The 11,927-nt window shown below is 35.8% G+C and overlaps 1 pseudogene; it reads left to right on the plus strand.

The window, feature by feature from the left end:
- LOC107608200 (B-box zinc finger protein 24-like) overlaps window positions 1–10,157 on the plus strand; it is a 51,463-nt pseudogene extending 41,306 nt beyond the window's left edge.
- Window positions 10,158–11,927: the final 1,770 nt, after the last annotated feature.

The following is an 11,927-nucleotide window of genomic DNA, read 5'->3' on the forward strand; positions in this document are numbered from 1 at the left end:
TGGTCCTTCAAGAAGAGGAAGACGCCACCCTCACTAAGGTGGACTCATTCCTTAATCTCCTTGTCTATTTATTTTCTGTTTTCGGTTTCCATGCTTCATGTTTAATTATGTTTGTGTCTTTACTAGATGATCATTAGTGTTTAAGTGTCTATGTCTTAAAGCTATGAATGTCCTATGACTTCATCACCTCTCTTAAATGAAAAATGTTTTAATTACAAAAGAACAAGAAGTACAGGGTTTCGAATTCATCCTTGAAACTAGTTTAATTATTTTGATGTGGTGACAATACTTTTTGTTTTCTGAATGAATGCTTGAACAGTGCATAAGTCTTTTGAAGTTGATGTTTATGAATGTTAAATATGTTGGCTCTTGAAAGAATGATGAACAGGAGAAATGTTATTTGATAATCTGAAAAATCATAAAAATGATTCTTGAAGCAAGAAAAAGAAGGGAATACAAAAGCCTGCAGAAAAAAAAGAGAGAAAAGAAAAAAATAAATAAATAGCGAAAAAAAAAGAAAGAAAAAGAAAAAGCAAGCAGAAAAAGCCAAAAGCTCTTTAAACCAAAAGGCAAGAGCAAAAAGCCAATAGCCCTTAAAACCAAAAGGCAAGGATAAATAAAAAGGATCCAAGGCTTTGAGCATCAGTGGATAGGAGGGCCTAAAGGAATAAAATCCTGGCCTAAGCGGCTAAACCAAGCTGTCCCTAACCATGCGCTTGTGGCATGAAGGTGTCAAGTGAAAACTTGAGACTGAGCGGTTAAAGTCAAGGTCCAAAGCAAAAACAAGAGTGTGCTTAAGAACCCTGGACACCTCTAATTGGGGACTTTAGCAAAGCTGAGTCACAATATGCAAAGGTTCACCCAGTTATGTGTCTGTGGCATTTATGTATCCGGTTGTAATACTGGAAAACAAAGTACTTAGGGCCACGGCCAAGACTCATAAAGTAGCTATGTTCAAGAATCAACATACTGAACTAGGAGAATCAATAACACTATCTGAATTCTAAGTTCCTATAGATGTCAATCATTCTGAACTTCAATGGATAAAGTGAGATGCCAAAACTATTCAAGAGGCAAAAAGCTACAAGTCCCGCTCACCTGATTGGAGCTAAGTTTCATTGATATTTTAGAATTTATAGTATATTCTCTTCTTTTTATCCTATTTGATTTTCAGTTGCTTGGGGACAAGCAACAATTTAAGTTTGGTGTTGTGATGAGCGGATAATTTATACGCTTTTTGGCATTGTTTTTACATAGTTTTTAGTATGATTTAATTAGTTTTTAGTATATTTTTATTAGTTTTTAAATAAAATTCATATTTCTGGACTTTACTATGAGTTTGTGTGTTTTTCTGTGATTTCAGGTAATTTCTGGCTGAAATTGAGGGACTTGAGCAAAAATCAGATTCAGAGGTTGAAGAAGGACTGCAGATGCTGTTGGATTCTGACCTCCCTGCACTCAAAGTGGATTTTCTGGAGCTACAGAACTCTAAATTGCACGCTCTCAATTGCGTTGGAAAATAGACATCCAGGATTTTCCAGAAATATATAATAATCCATACTTTGCCCGAGTTTAGACGACGCAAACTGGCGTTCAACGCCAGTTCCATGCTGCATTCTGGAGTTAAACACCAGAAACAAGTTGCAAAGTGGAGTTAAACGCCAGAAACAGGTTACAAACTGGTGTTCAACTCCAAGAGAAGCCTCTACACGTGTAAAGCTCAATGCTCAACCCAAGCACACACCAAGTGGGCCCCGGAAGTGGATTTCTGCATCATTTACTCATTTCTGTAAACCCTAGTAACTAGTTTAGCATAAATAGGACTTTTTACTATTGTATTTACATCTTTTGGAACATCTTTAGATTGTCTTTTGATCCTTAGATCATGTTTGGGGGCTGGCCTCTCGGCCATGCCTGGACCTTCATCACTTATGTATTTTCAACGGTAGAGTTTCTACACACCATAGATTAAGGTGTGGAGCTCTACTGTTCCTCATGAATTAATACAAAGTACTATTGTTTTTCTATTCAATTCAAGCTTATTCTGATTCTAAGATATTCATTCGCACCTCAATACGAATGTGATGATCGTGGCAGTCATCATCATTAACTATGAACGCGTGCCTGACAACCACTTCCGTTCTACCTTAGATTGAATGAGTATCTCTGGGATTCCTTAATCAGAATCTTTGTGGTATAAGTTAGAATCCATGGACGGCCATTCTTGAGATCCGGAAAGTCTAAACCTTGTCTGTGGTATTTCGAGTAGGATCTGGGAAGGGATGGCTGCGACGAGCTTCAAACTCACGAGTGCTGGGCGTAGTGACAGACGCAAAAGGATCAATGGATCCTATTCCAATATGATCGAGAACCGACAGATGATTAGCCATGCAGTGACAGCGCATTGGACCATTTTCACTGAGAGGACAGGATGTAGCCATTGACAACGGTGATGCCTAACATACAGCTTGCCATAGAAGGGAGTATGAATGATTGGATGAAGATAATAGGAAAGCAGAGGTTCAGGAGGAACGAACGCATCTCTATACGCTTATCTGAAATTCTCACCAATGAATTACATAAGTATCACTATCTTTATTTTATATTTTATTTATCTTTTAATTATTAAATCTCTATAATCAATTGAATCCGCCTGACTAAGATTTACAAAGTGACCATAGCTTGCTTCAAGCCGACAATCTCCATGGGATCGACCCTTACTCACGTAAGGTTTATTACTTGGACAACCCAGTGCACTTGCTGGTTAGTTGTGCGAAGTTGTGACAAAGAACTAAGATTATGAACGTGCGTATTGAGTTTTTAGCGCCGTTACCAAGGAATGGAACCATCACAATTTCTGCGCACCAGCGACACGGTCGCGTGGGCATATTTGTGCCTAAGGAACGCCTCCAGCCACGCTCTCGCGTGACTCTCTGTTCACTTTTCTTTTCTTCCTAATGCACTTGTGACGCGGACGCGTCAGCGGTGCTTACGCATCGCGTGCATTTTATTTTTTTATGCAATATGCATATGCAAATGCAAAATGCAGGTGAATATGCAGAAATTATGAATGAACACTAGTAAAAATGAAATAAAATAAGATTAAGAATAAAAAGGAACGAATATACCATGGTGGGTTGTCTCCCACCTAGCACTTTTAGTTATAGTCCTTAAGTTGGACATTTGGTGAGCTCCTTATCATGGTGGCTTGTGCTTGTACTGATCCAGGAATCCCCACCAATGTTTGCAATTCCAATATCCTCCGGAATTCCAAACTAGGCGTATAAGGCCTTCAAGCAAGTCAAAGCAAGTGACAAGGCCCCAACAATGTTGATTGCTAGACTGAATTCCGGGGTCCCAAACCTTGCTTTTTCACCCGTCTTCTTGTTGATCATTAGTGTTCCAACCGGGTGGCAGGCAATCTGAATTCTCACTAAAGCGGCCAAACAACTTCCTAGACCCATTCAGTTGAGCTTTACACCAACCTTTGCATTTAAACTTTGAGCTTTCCACCATATTGAATCTTGCATGACGACTCCTACCACTAACCATCTCCCTCTTACTCTTAAAGCCACAAAGAGCTCTAAGCTGACCATCTGTTTCAAGCAAAGCATATTCAAGTGAGCTAATTAAGCTTAGAGATGAGAGATTTACCCACTTGAATGAAGGGATGGATGGTGATGGCTTTGGGGAAGAGGTCTCCAGCAACTGTGGTAAGGTGATTTTCAGCTCCATTCCCTTGGGTTCTTCCTTGACAATTTCCACCTCTTTACAAGCTTCTTCAATTTCAAACTCTTCCTCTTGGTAGCTTTCTTCCAATTCAATCTCTTCTTCATTGCTCACCAAGGGCATAGGAGGTTGTGCTTCTTCTTCTTTAATCTCCATGTCAAGTCCAATGGGAGAGGATTCAAATGTAGATAAGAATTCATTAATGATTGAATCCATCTCTTGATCATCCCCTTCAAAGTCTTCAACCATGATATGCTTTGGAGGTTGTACACCCTCCTCAACATCAATTGCAAACGTCTTAGAAGGAGGCTTTATGACTTGAGTTTCCCATAGAGGTTCCGCATCTCCCAAGTCCTCAACTACTTCTTCCTCTTCAACGATCACGGCTTCCTCCAATTGTTCCAATACAAAGTCGTGCTGCTCACTGTCCACCGGAGTTTCTAGTGTCTCCTTCATGCTACATTCTTCAGTAGATTCTCCAGATAAAACCGTGGGGGTTCCTTGAGTGCTCAGATGTTGGGAAGCTAATTGATTTACTACCTCAGTTAAGGTAGTCGCTAATTCCAGTACATCCCTTTTCATCCTCGCTTGCCCTTAAAGAAGACCACGAAGGATGTAATCCATTGGAGATTGGGGTGGATATGAGGGTTCATTATTTTGGAGAAAGGGTTCATAATAGGAAGGTGGTTCTTCTTAATAAGGATATGGAGATGGTGAATATTGAGCTGGTGGTTTTGGGTGTGGTTCATATGGTGGTTGGTGTGGTGGATATAGGTTAGGGTCATATGGTGGTGTTTGGTGGTAAGGGGCTTGTGAGTATGGTGGTTCAAAATTACGTGGAGGAGGAGGTTCATAGGTTTTTTGTGATGGGTATTGATTGTCATGAAGAGGTCCACCATAACCATTATCTTGGTGCGCATCATAGAATGGTTGTTAATAGTGCCTTGGAGGTGGTTTTCGCCAAGAGGGTTGATCAAATTCTTGTGGCTCCTCCCATCTTTGATTGTCCCATCCATGACCTAAGCTTTCATTGTAATCTCCTCTTCCTGTAACATGATTGTAACCAAACTTATAGCCAAAGGGGTGAGAATTCATAGTAGCTAATAAAAAATAAAAACAAATAAACAAGCAAAGGAAAATAAAATAAATAAGAGAAAAGATTTGAAATTTGAAATTTGAAATTTGAATTTGAAATAAGATAAGATAAGATTTTTGAAAAAGATATGATTTTTTTTTTTGGAAAAAAATTGAATTTTGAAATTTAAAACTAAAATAAGATAAGATAAAAAATTTTAAAATAAAAATCTGAATATTTTTTTTTGAAAAAAAAATCAATTTAAAAGTAAATATTTACAATAACCAATAGTAAGGCACACGTTTGCAATTTCCCGGCAACGGTGCCATTTTTTGACGATCCGATTTTCTATCGGTAAAGAATTTTCACAAATATTATCGCGTTGTAAGTATAGTTTCTAAACCAACAGAGAATCCTTTCGTAGAAAAGTTTTGGTTGTCACTTAAGCAAACCCAATAAAATTTATAACCGAAGTATTTAAACCTCGGGTCGTATCTCAAGGAATTACAGGGAAGTACGATTTATTATTGGTTATGGAAAACAGTATTTTTGGGTTTTTAAAAAAGATTTGAATGAGAAAAATAGATTGCAGGAATTAATAAATCAATAGCTAATAAAACTCTTGGCACGGTATGAAAATTAGAAGTCCTATCCTAGTTATCCTTATCAATGGTGATGAGAATTATATTTTGCTCCCCACTAAGTCAACCTCTAACTATGAAGGTAAGTCAAGTGGATAAATCAATTTAACACCTAAAGTCCTAGTCAACTCCTAAGGAAAGACTAGAGTTATAGGAATTTAAATCAATCAGCAAAGATAACAATTATCAATCACGATGAGTTTGACAACTCAAGAGTTACCAATTAATCAACCAAAGCCAAAAGGGAAAAATCTAAATTATTTAGATAAATAAAGGAAAGCAATCATAATTCTGAAATACCTCAAATTGCATTAATCAAAGAAAATCAATCCAAACATAAAGAGTTCATAAACTAAATTGAGAAAATAAATAAAAGGAATATTAAAGCTGGAATTTGAGAAGAAGAAATCCTAATTCCTTTAAGAGGAATCCTAATCCTAAATCCTAAGAGAGGGGAGAGAACCTCTCCCTCTAAAATCTACATCTAAATCTAAAATTCTGAATTGTGAATGTATGATAAGTTTTTTTGATGAATGGATGCATTCTCCCACTTTATAGCCTCTAATCTGTGTTTTCTGGGCCAAGAACTAGGTCAGAAACAGCCCAGAATTCGCTGGTTTCAAATTCAAACACGCTGGTTTTTCGCCACTGCGACGCGTCCGCATGGATCACGCGTTTGCGTCACTTATCGTCAAAGAAACTATGGCATATTATATATCAAATCGAAGCCCCGAACGTTAGCTTTCCAACGCAGCTGGAACTACATCATTTGGACCTCTGTAGCTCAAGTTATGACCGTTTTAGTGCGAGAGGGTCGGGCTGACAGCTTTGCAGTTCCTTCAATTTCTTGTATTCCTTCCACTTTTGCATGCTTCCTTTCCATCCTCTGAGCCATTCCTGCCCTGTAATCTCTGAAATCACTTAACACACATATCACGGCATCGAATGGTATAAAAGGGAATTAATATTTAGCAAATATAAGGCCAAAGAAGCATGTTTTCAATCATAGCACAAAATCAAGAAGGAAATGTAAAATCATGCAATTAGTATGAATAAGCGAGTGAAGAATTGATAAAAACCACTCAATTGAGCACAAGATAAACCATAAAATAGTGGTTTATCAATAACAGCAATTCTAACTCTGTATGTTCTCCAGTTTTTTGGCTGCATAGCAAATGCTTTGCTGATAATCTGTTTCCCTGTCTCCTTACTTTTGCAGCCTTCCCTAATTAAATCTTGGTGGTTAATTTGCTATTATTGTTGTGATTTTATTCGTGCGATCTTTTCATGGGAACCTGTGCGATGATGATGCCTTGAAAGTCATCAAGTTGGGGATTCCTGGTTGATTTTGTTGAAGCCATTATGGAGGTAGTTCCATCCAACTTGATCACATCTCAAGGTAAAGACTGCGATTTTGTAACTTTTAATTTGATTCCATATTCCAGACAGCTTATACTGTCTAAAGTCTTCGATATTTCTTTATGCCAATGCAAATCTTGCATTTTTTTATATTAAAAGCAAAGTTTTTGAAAGAAGTTAGTTGATATTTAAAAACATTGCAACTTTTTCATGTGAGCTTGTTAGAAAATACTACGTGATTTCACATAATTTTGTGCCCAACAGACTCAAGGTTACCATGTGAAATTCTTAGTGTTTGTTTGGCTTTTGTTCTTGTTTTCTGTTTCTGCTTTCAGTTTTTAGGACTCTAGGAAGAAGTGGTAAAACATGAAACGAAAACAGAAAACACCATCTTGATAAATAGTGTATAGTTTCTGCTGAGTGAGTGGTGAAAATGTTGCTTGACAACTGGTTTTTATCCCAAATGAAAAGCTACTTGTTCATCATGCATGATCTTGTTAACTAAAATAAATCTTGCTAATTGTGTTCTCTCCGTTCTCCTACTTATAACTACAGGATAAGCCAGCTTTCATATTCGATGTCGAAGACAGAGCACTCTTCTGTAAGGATTGTGATGAACCAATTCATTTAGCTGGCAGCCTTTCTGCGAACCACCAGCGGTTTCTCGCTACTGGAATCCGGGTGGCTTTGGGTTCTAATGACTGCTCCAAAAGTGATGAGAAAAGCCACTTGGAACCATCTAATCCAGCTGCGCAATAAGTTCCAAGGAAAGTCCCTTCTCAGCAATCGCCTAGCTTCACTCCCCCTAGCTTTTGGGCAGTTGATCAACTATTGGATTTACCAGAGTTTGGATCACCAGAGAAAGTAAGGTAGCTTTATTTTGAAATTTTAGTTGCATAGAAGAGATAGGATGATAAGAGTGATTTTGCTATATATATTAGGACATAACATTTCTTTTCATGTCCTCATAAGTTTACCTCATTTAACTTTTCATCTAGGACAATACCATGCAGTAGTCAATTGATGAACGGATTTTTTGACGGTATAGAATTCACAATAAATTCTCATTGCAAGTATAGTTTCTAAACCAACAAATAATCCTTTCATACAAAAGATTGTTTGTCACAAGTACAAACCCCTAAAATTATAAACCGAAGTATTGGAACCTCGGGTCGTTCTCCCTAGAAATTGCAATAAAGTATTCTTGTTATTGGTTGTGAGTTATGTTTGGGGTTTTGATAAAAGACATGAAAGATAAATGGCAAGGAAGTAAACTAATAGCTACAAAGGTCTTGGCAAGGTTTGGTGGTCAAGGATCTCTATCCCTATCACTAACCACAACATGAGAATTGGCAAGGATCAATCCCACTAAGTTATCCCCTAACTAATAGTAAAGGAAAGTCAAGTGTGCTATACCAATCCAAGTCCATAAGTCCTAGCTCTCCACCAATTCAATTGGTGAGACCTAGAGTTAATGGCTCCCAATCATCAATTACTTGGACATTAGTAACTCAAGAGTTTCTAAGTTACCTTCCCAAGCCAAGAGCATAAAATTCTACTCTATAATCCAACCAAGCATTTTATCAAACACTTGGAAGGTATAAAAGGAAAGCATAGTAAAATTGCAAGAAAAGTAAATCTACACTACTCAATTGCAAAGAATTAAACAATAACAAACCAAATGAACAATAAAGAAAATCAAAACATGCATTGCATTAAAAGGAAAAGGAAAGAACAAAAGTGCATCAACATGAAAGTAGAGAATTACAAGAATTGAAATACAAAATTAGAGAGAGGAAGAGTAGAGAAACAAGAAATTATAAAGGAAAAGTAAATCAAAGCATGAATTAAACCTAGATCTAAGAAGAGATTAGCCTAAACTTTCCCTCCAAAACTAATCTAAACTAAACTAATGATGACTAGGTGTCTCATCCCTCTTCAATCCTTGGGTTAAATAGCATCAGAAATGAGTTGGATTGGGCCCAAAATGCGCCAGAAATCACTGGCCACGAGTTGCACTTTAGTGAGTCACGTGCAACATCGGCGTGTACACGTATAGTGCGTGTACGCGTCCCTAAACGCGATGCAACTATGGCAAATTTTATATCATTTTGAAGCCCTGGATGTTAGCTTTCCAACATAACTGAAACCGCCACATTTGGACCTCTGTAGCTCAAGTTATGATCGATTAAGTGCGAAGAGGTCGGCTTGACAGCTTTGCGATTCCTTCATTTCTTCATGAGTTCTCCATTTCTACATGCTTTTTCTTTATTCCCTCAATCTAATCTTTGCCTCATAAACCTGAAATCACTTAACAAATATATCAAGGCATCTAATGGAATTAAGGTGAATTAAATTTCACTATTTTAAGACCTAAAAAGCATGTTTTTACTCTTAAGCACAATTAAAGGAGAATTTACGAAACTATACTATTTCATTGAATACATGGGAGAAAAGTTGACAAAACCCTCTAAATTCAACACAAGATAAACCCTAAAAATGGGGTTTATCAGCAATCATCATAATTCATGTTAACTCAACAAAAAAAAGTTCTTTTAAAAGTTTTCAGTGATTGAAAATTTTTTAAATTTGAGAATTGTACTTAAACAGTGAAGTATAAATATTTACTTCATCTGTAGTACTAACATGCACTGTCTTCATTCCAATTTGGTTTTTATGTTTTAAAATAAGATCATCTTTGAAGTCTAAAGTTTGAACCATATACCTGCACAACATCTATCTAGCTGAGGGCAATGGTAAGGAAAAACAAAGTCGAATAGCCACTTAATTTTGACATTCCTACAATGCTATTATTTCATGATATCAATGTTTTTCTTTTTTGGTAATTTACTGTTATTCTTTTTTTATATATGTTCAGAAACAAGCAGACGAATTTGGAGAGTTGGAATGGCTAGCAGATGTTGGTATCTTTGGTGAATAGTTTCCTCAGGAAACACTAGCTGCAGCTGAAGTTCCTCAGCTTCCTGTGTCACACACTAGCACTCTTGCACCATACACTTTTAAAGCCACTAATAAATATTACATGTCTAGCAAAAAGCCTAGGATTGAAGTCTTAGGTGAAATAGATGATGAGCATTTCACTGTGCCTAATCTAGGCTAAGATAAATAAACCACAACAATGGTCAGTAGTAGTGTTTTCATTAATGTGCAGTGTTAGATTTAATGACGAGTTGTATGTTCGTAATGGTCATACTTCTTCGAGGAAAATAAGAGGAGTTGTGTTATATGTAATCGTCGTCCCTCACACGCCGAGCGGATTTACTCTTATGGTAGAGAAGAATAAGTTGGCTTGGTGTATAGGAAAAGGTTGAGTACAGAGAACATTTCTCTAGTAAGAATAGAAGTATGTGTTCACATGCTTTGTGGACTATTGGATTCTGATGAAATGCTATAATTTTAGTGTCTTAAAGTTCATAGTAGCATAGAATTGAATTTAATTTTTTCCTGTTCATTATGATCATTGTCCATACTGTAGAGGTTCTTACCCCTGCATAATACCTGTTATGGTGGTTGGTTTGGTTCTGTATGTGTGCATATGGATTTGGTTCTGTTTATATATTTCTGATAGATATAATTACAGTGCATATGATTCAAATTCAACTTAGACAGGTATGATTGTGGTAGCATTAGGAATTGACTCACTTCAAATATGAATTGATCATCCATAATCTTGCACAATAAAGCACCAACAAAAAAAGATGGTAATTGCTACCAAAGACATTGGATCAATTGTAAACAAGAAAGAACAATATTGTTAGTAGGAGTTTTTAAATTTTTCGGCCCTGATATTATTAACGGGAATATATAGGTTATGAATTTAGATATATATTCACAACTAAAACAACAAAATTACTTGAAATATTGAAATTTAGATAATAATGATTTGTTCACTAATCATGCTCATTATACGGTTATATAGTTTTTCTTTTCTGATGACCTAATTATAAAATTAAAAGTAGTGTAAGAATTCTATTAAAAAAATATATAAAAACCTAATTAAAAATACTCAAAAAATTTCCATAATCAACAAAAAAAGGAGTTTTTTCCCCTTATTTTCATGTTAAAATTTTATTTATCCTAAATCTAAGATAATTTTTTCGTAAAAGAAGAAGATAATATATGCTTATATATAAAAAGAATTGGAATGCTTTAGCTATTTTTTTCTTTTTTATATTTATCTCTTATATTTAATCATTGAATTATAATATTATATTTATTTATTGTGTTATATAAAAAATAATAAATAAGATACAACTTGATAAAGAAGTACTCTCCCAATGTTAATTTTATTAAAAGCACCTTTTGGCATGCACTGAATTCATTGGGCTGATGCCCTTGTTATAGCATTTGAGAATAATAAAAACTCATAAATACATTTCTTTTAAAAAGTAAATTGTCAATGAAATTTGTTGAACTTTTTCGTTCCTTTCTTTTCTCTTATCAAAGTTGTTAACACCTTAAAGAGTTGCATCGCAGCACTGGTACTTGATAGTGTATTAAGAGAATGATGTGTTTGCTTTCAAGTACGTGGTTGTACTTATAATGCAAGAAACATAGGGGCAAAAAAATATAAAAATTAACATCACAATCACAAGTAGTTTGGATTCTGGAACTTACAAGTTTATCACAATAAAAATGTATATGATAAAAAAACAAAAACAAATAATGTACACATGTAAGCCTCACTCATTTCTATATATGTATGTTCCGAAACAAACTCTACTTTCATGGCCAAACTCCACGTTTAAATTACCGGAGACGGATAGGAAGGGGAGGCAAAGAATAAAGAAAAGAGAAAAAAAATCCAAGAATTTTTTTTCCTTTTAGGATAACAATAAAAAGCATAAAAATTAACTCAAACTTGTGATCCTTCAAAAAAAATTAAGGCATGTAATCAGAAGTACAACATTGCATTCTGCCAAGGTGCCACAGCATTGTAATGGTCACCAATGATTTCGGATACATATGAGCATACTTTCCTTCAGTCGTCAAAGCATCAATTCATCTCTGCCATTTTCTCTTTGACAAAGAAGAAAAATCAAATCCTAAGTGATACATGCAACTAAAAAAGCAGGACCATCATTTTTCTCTCTTCCAATTTT

The sequence above is a fragment of the Arachis ipaensis genome, chromosome B7 (assembly GCF_059453495.1).
Source record: "Arachis ipaensis isolate K30076 ecotype BB chromosome B7, ASM5945349v1, whole genome shotgun sequence".
Lineage (NCBI taxonomy): Eukaryota > Viridiplantae > Streptophyta > Magnoliopsida > Fabales > Fabaceae > Arachis > Arachis ipaensis.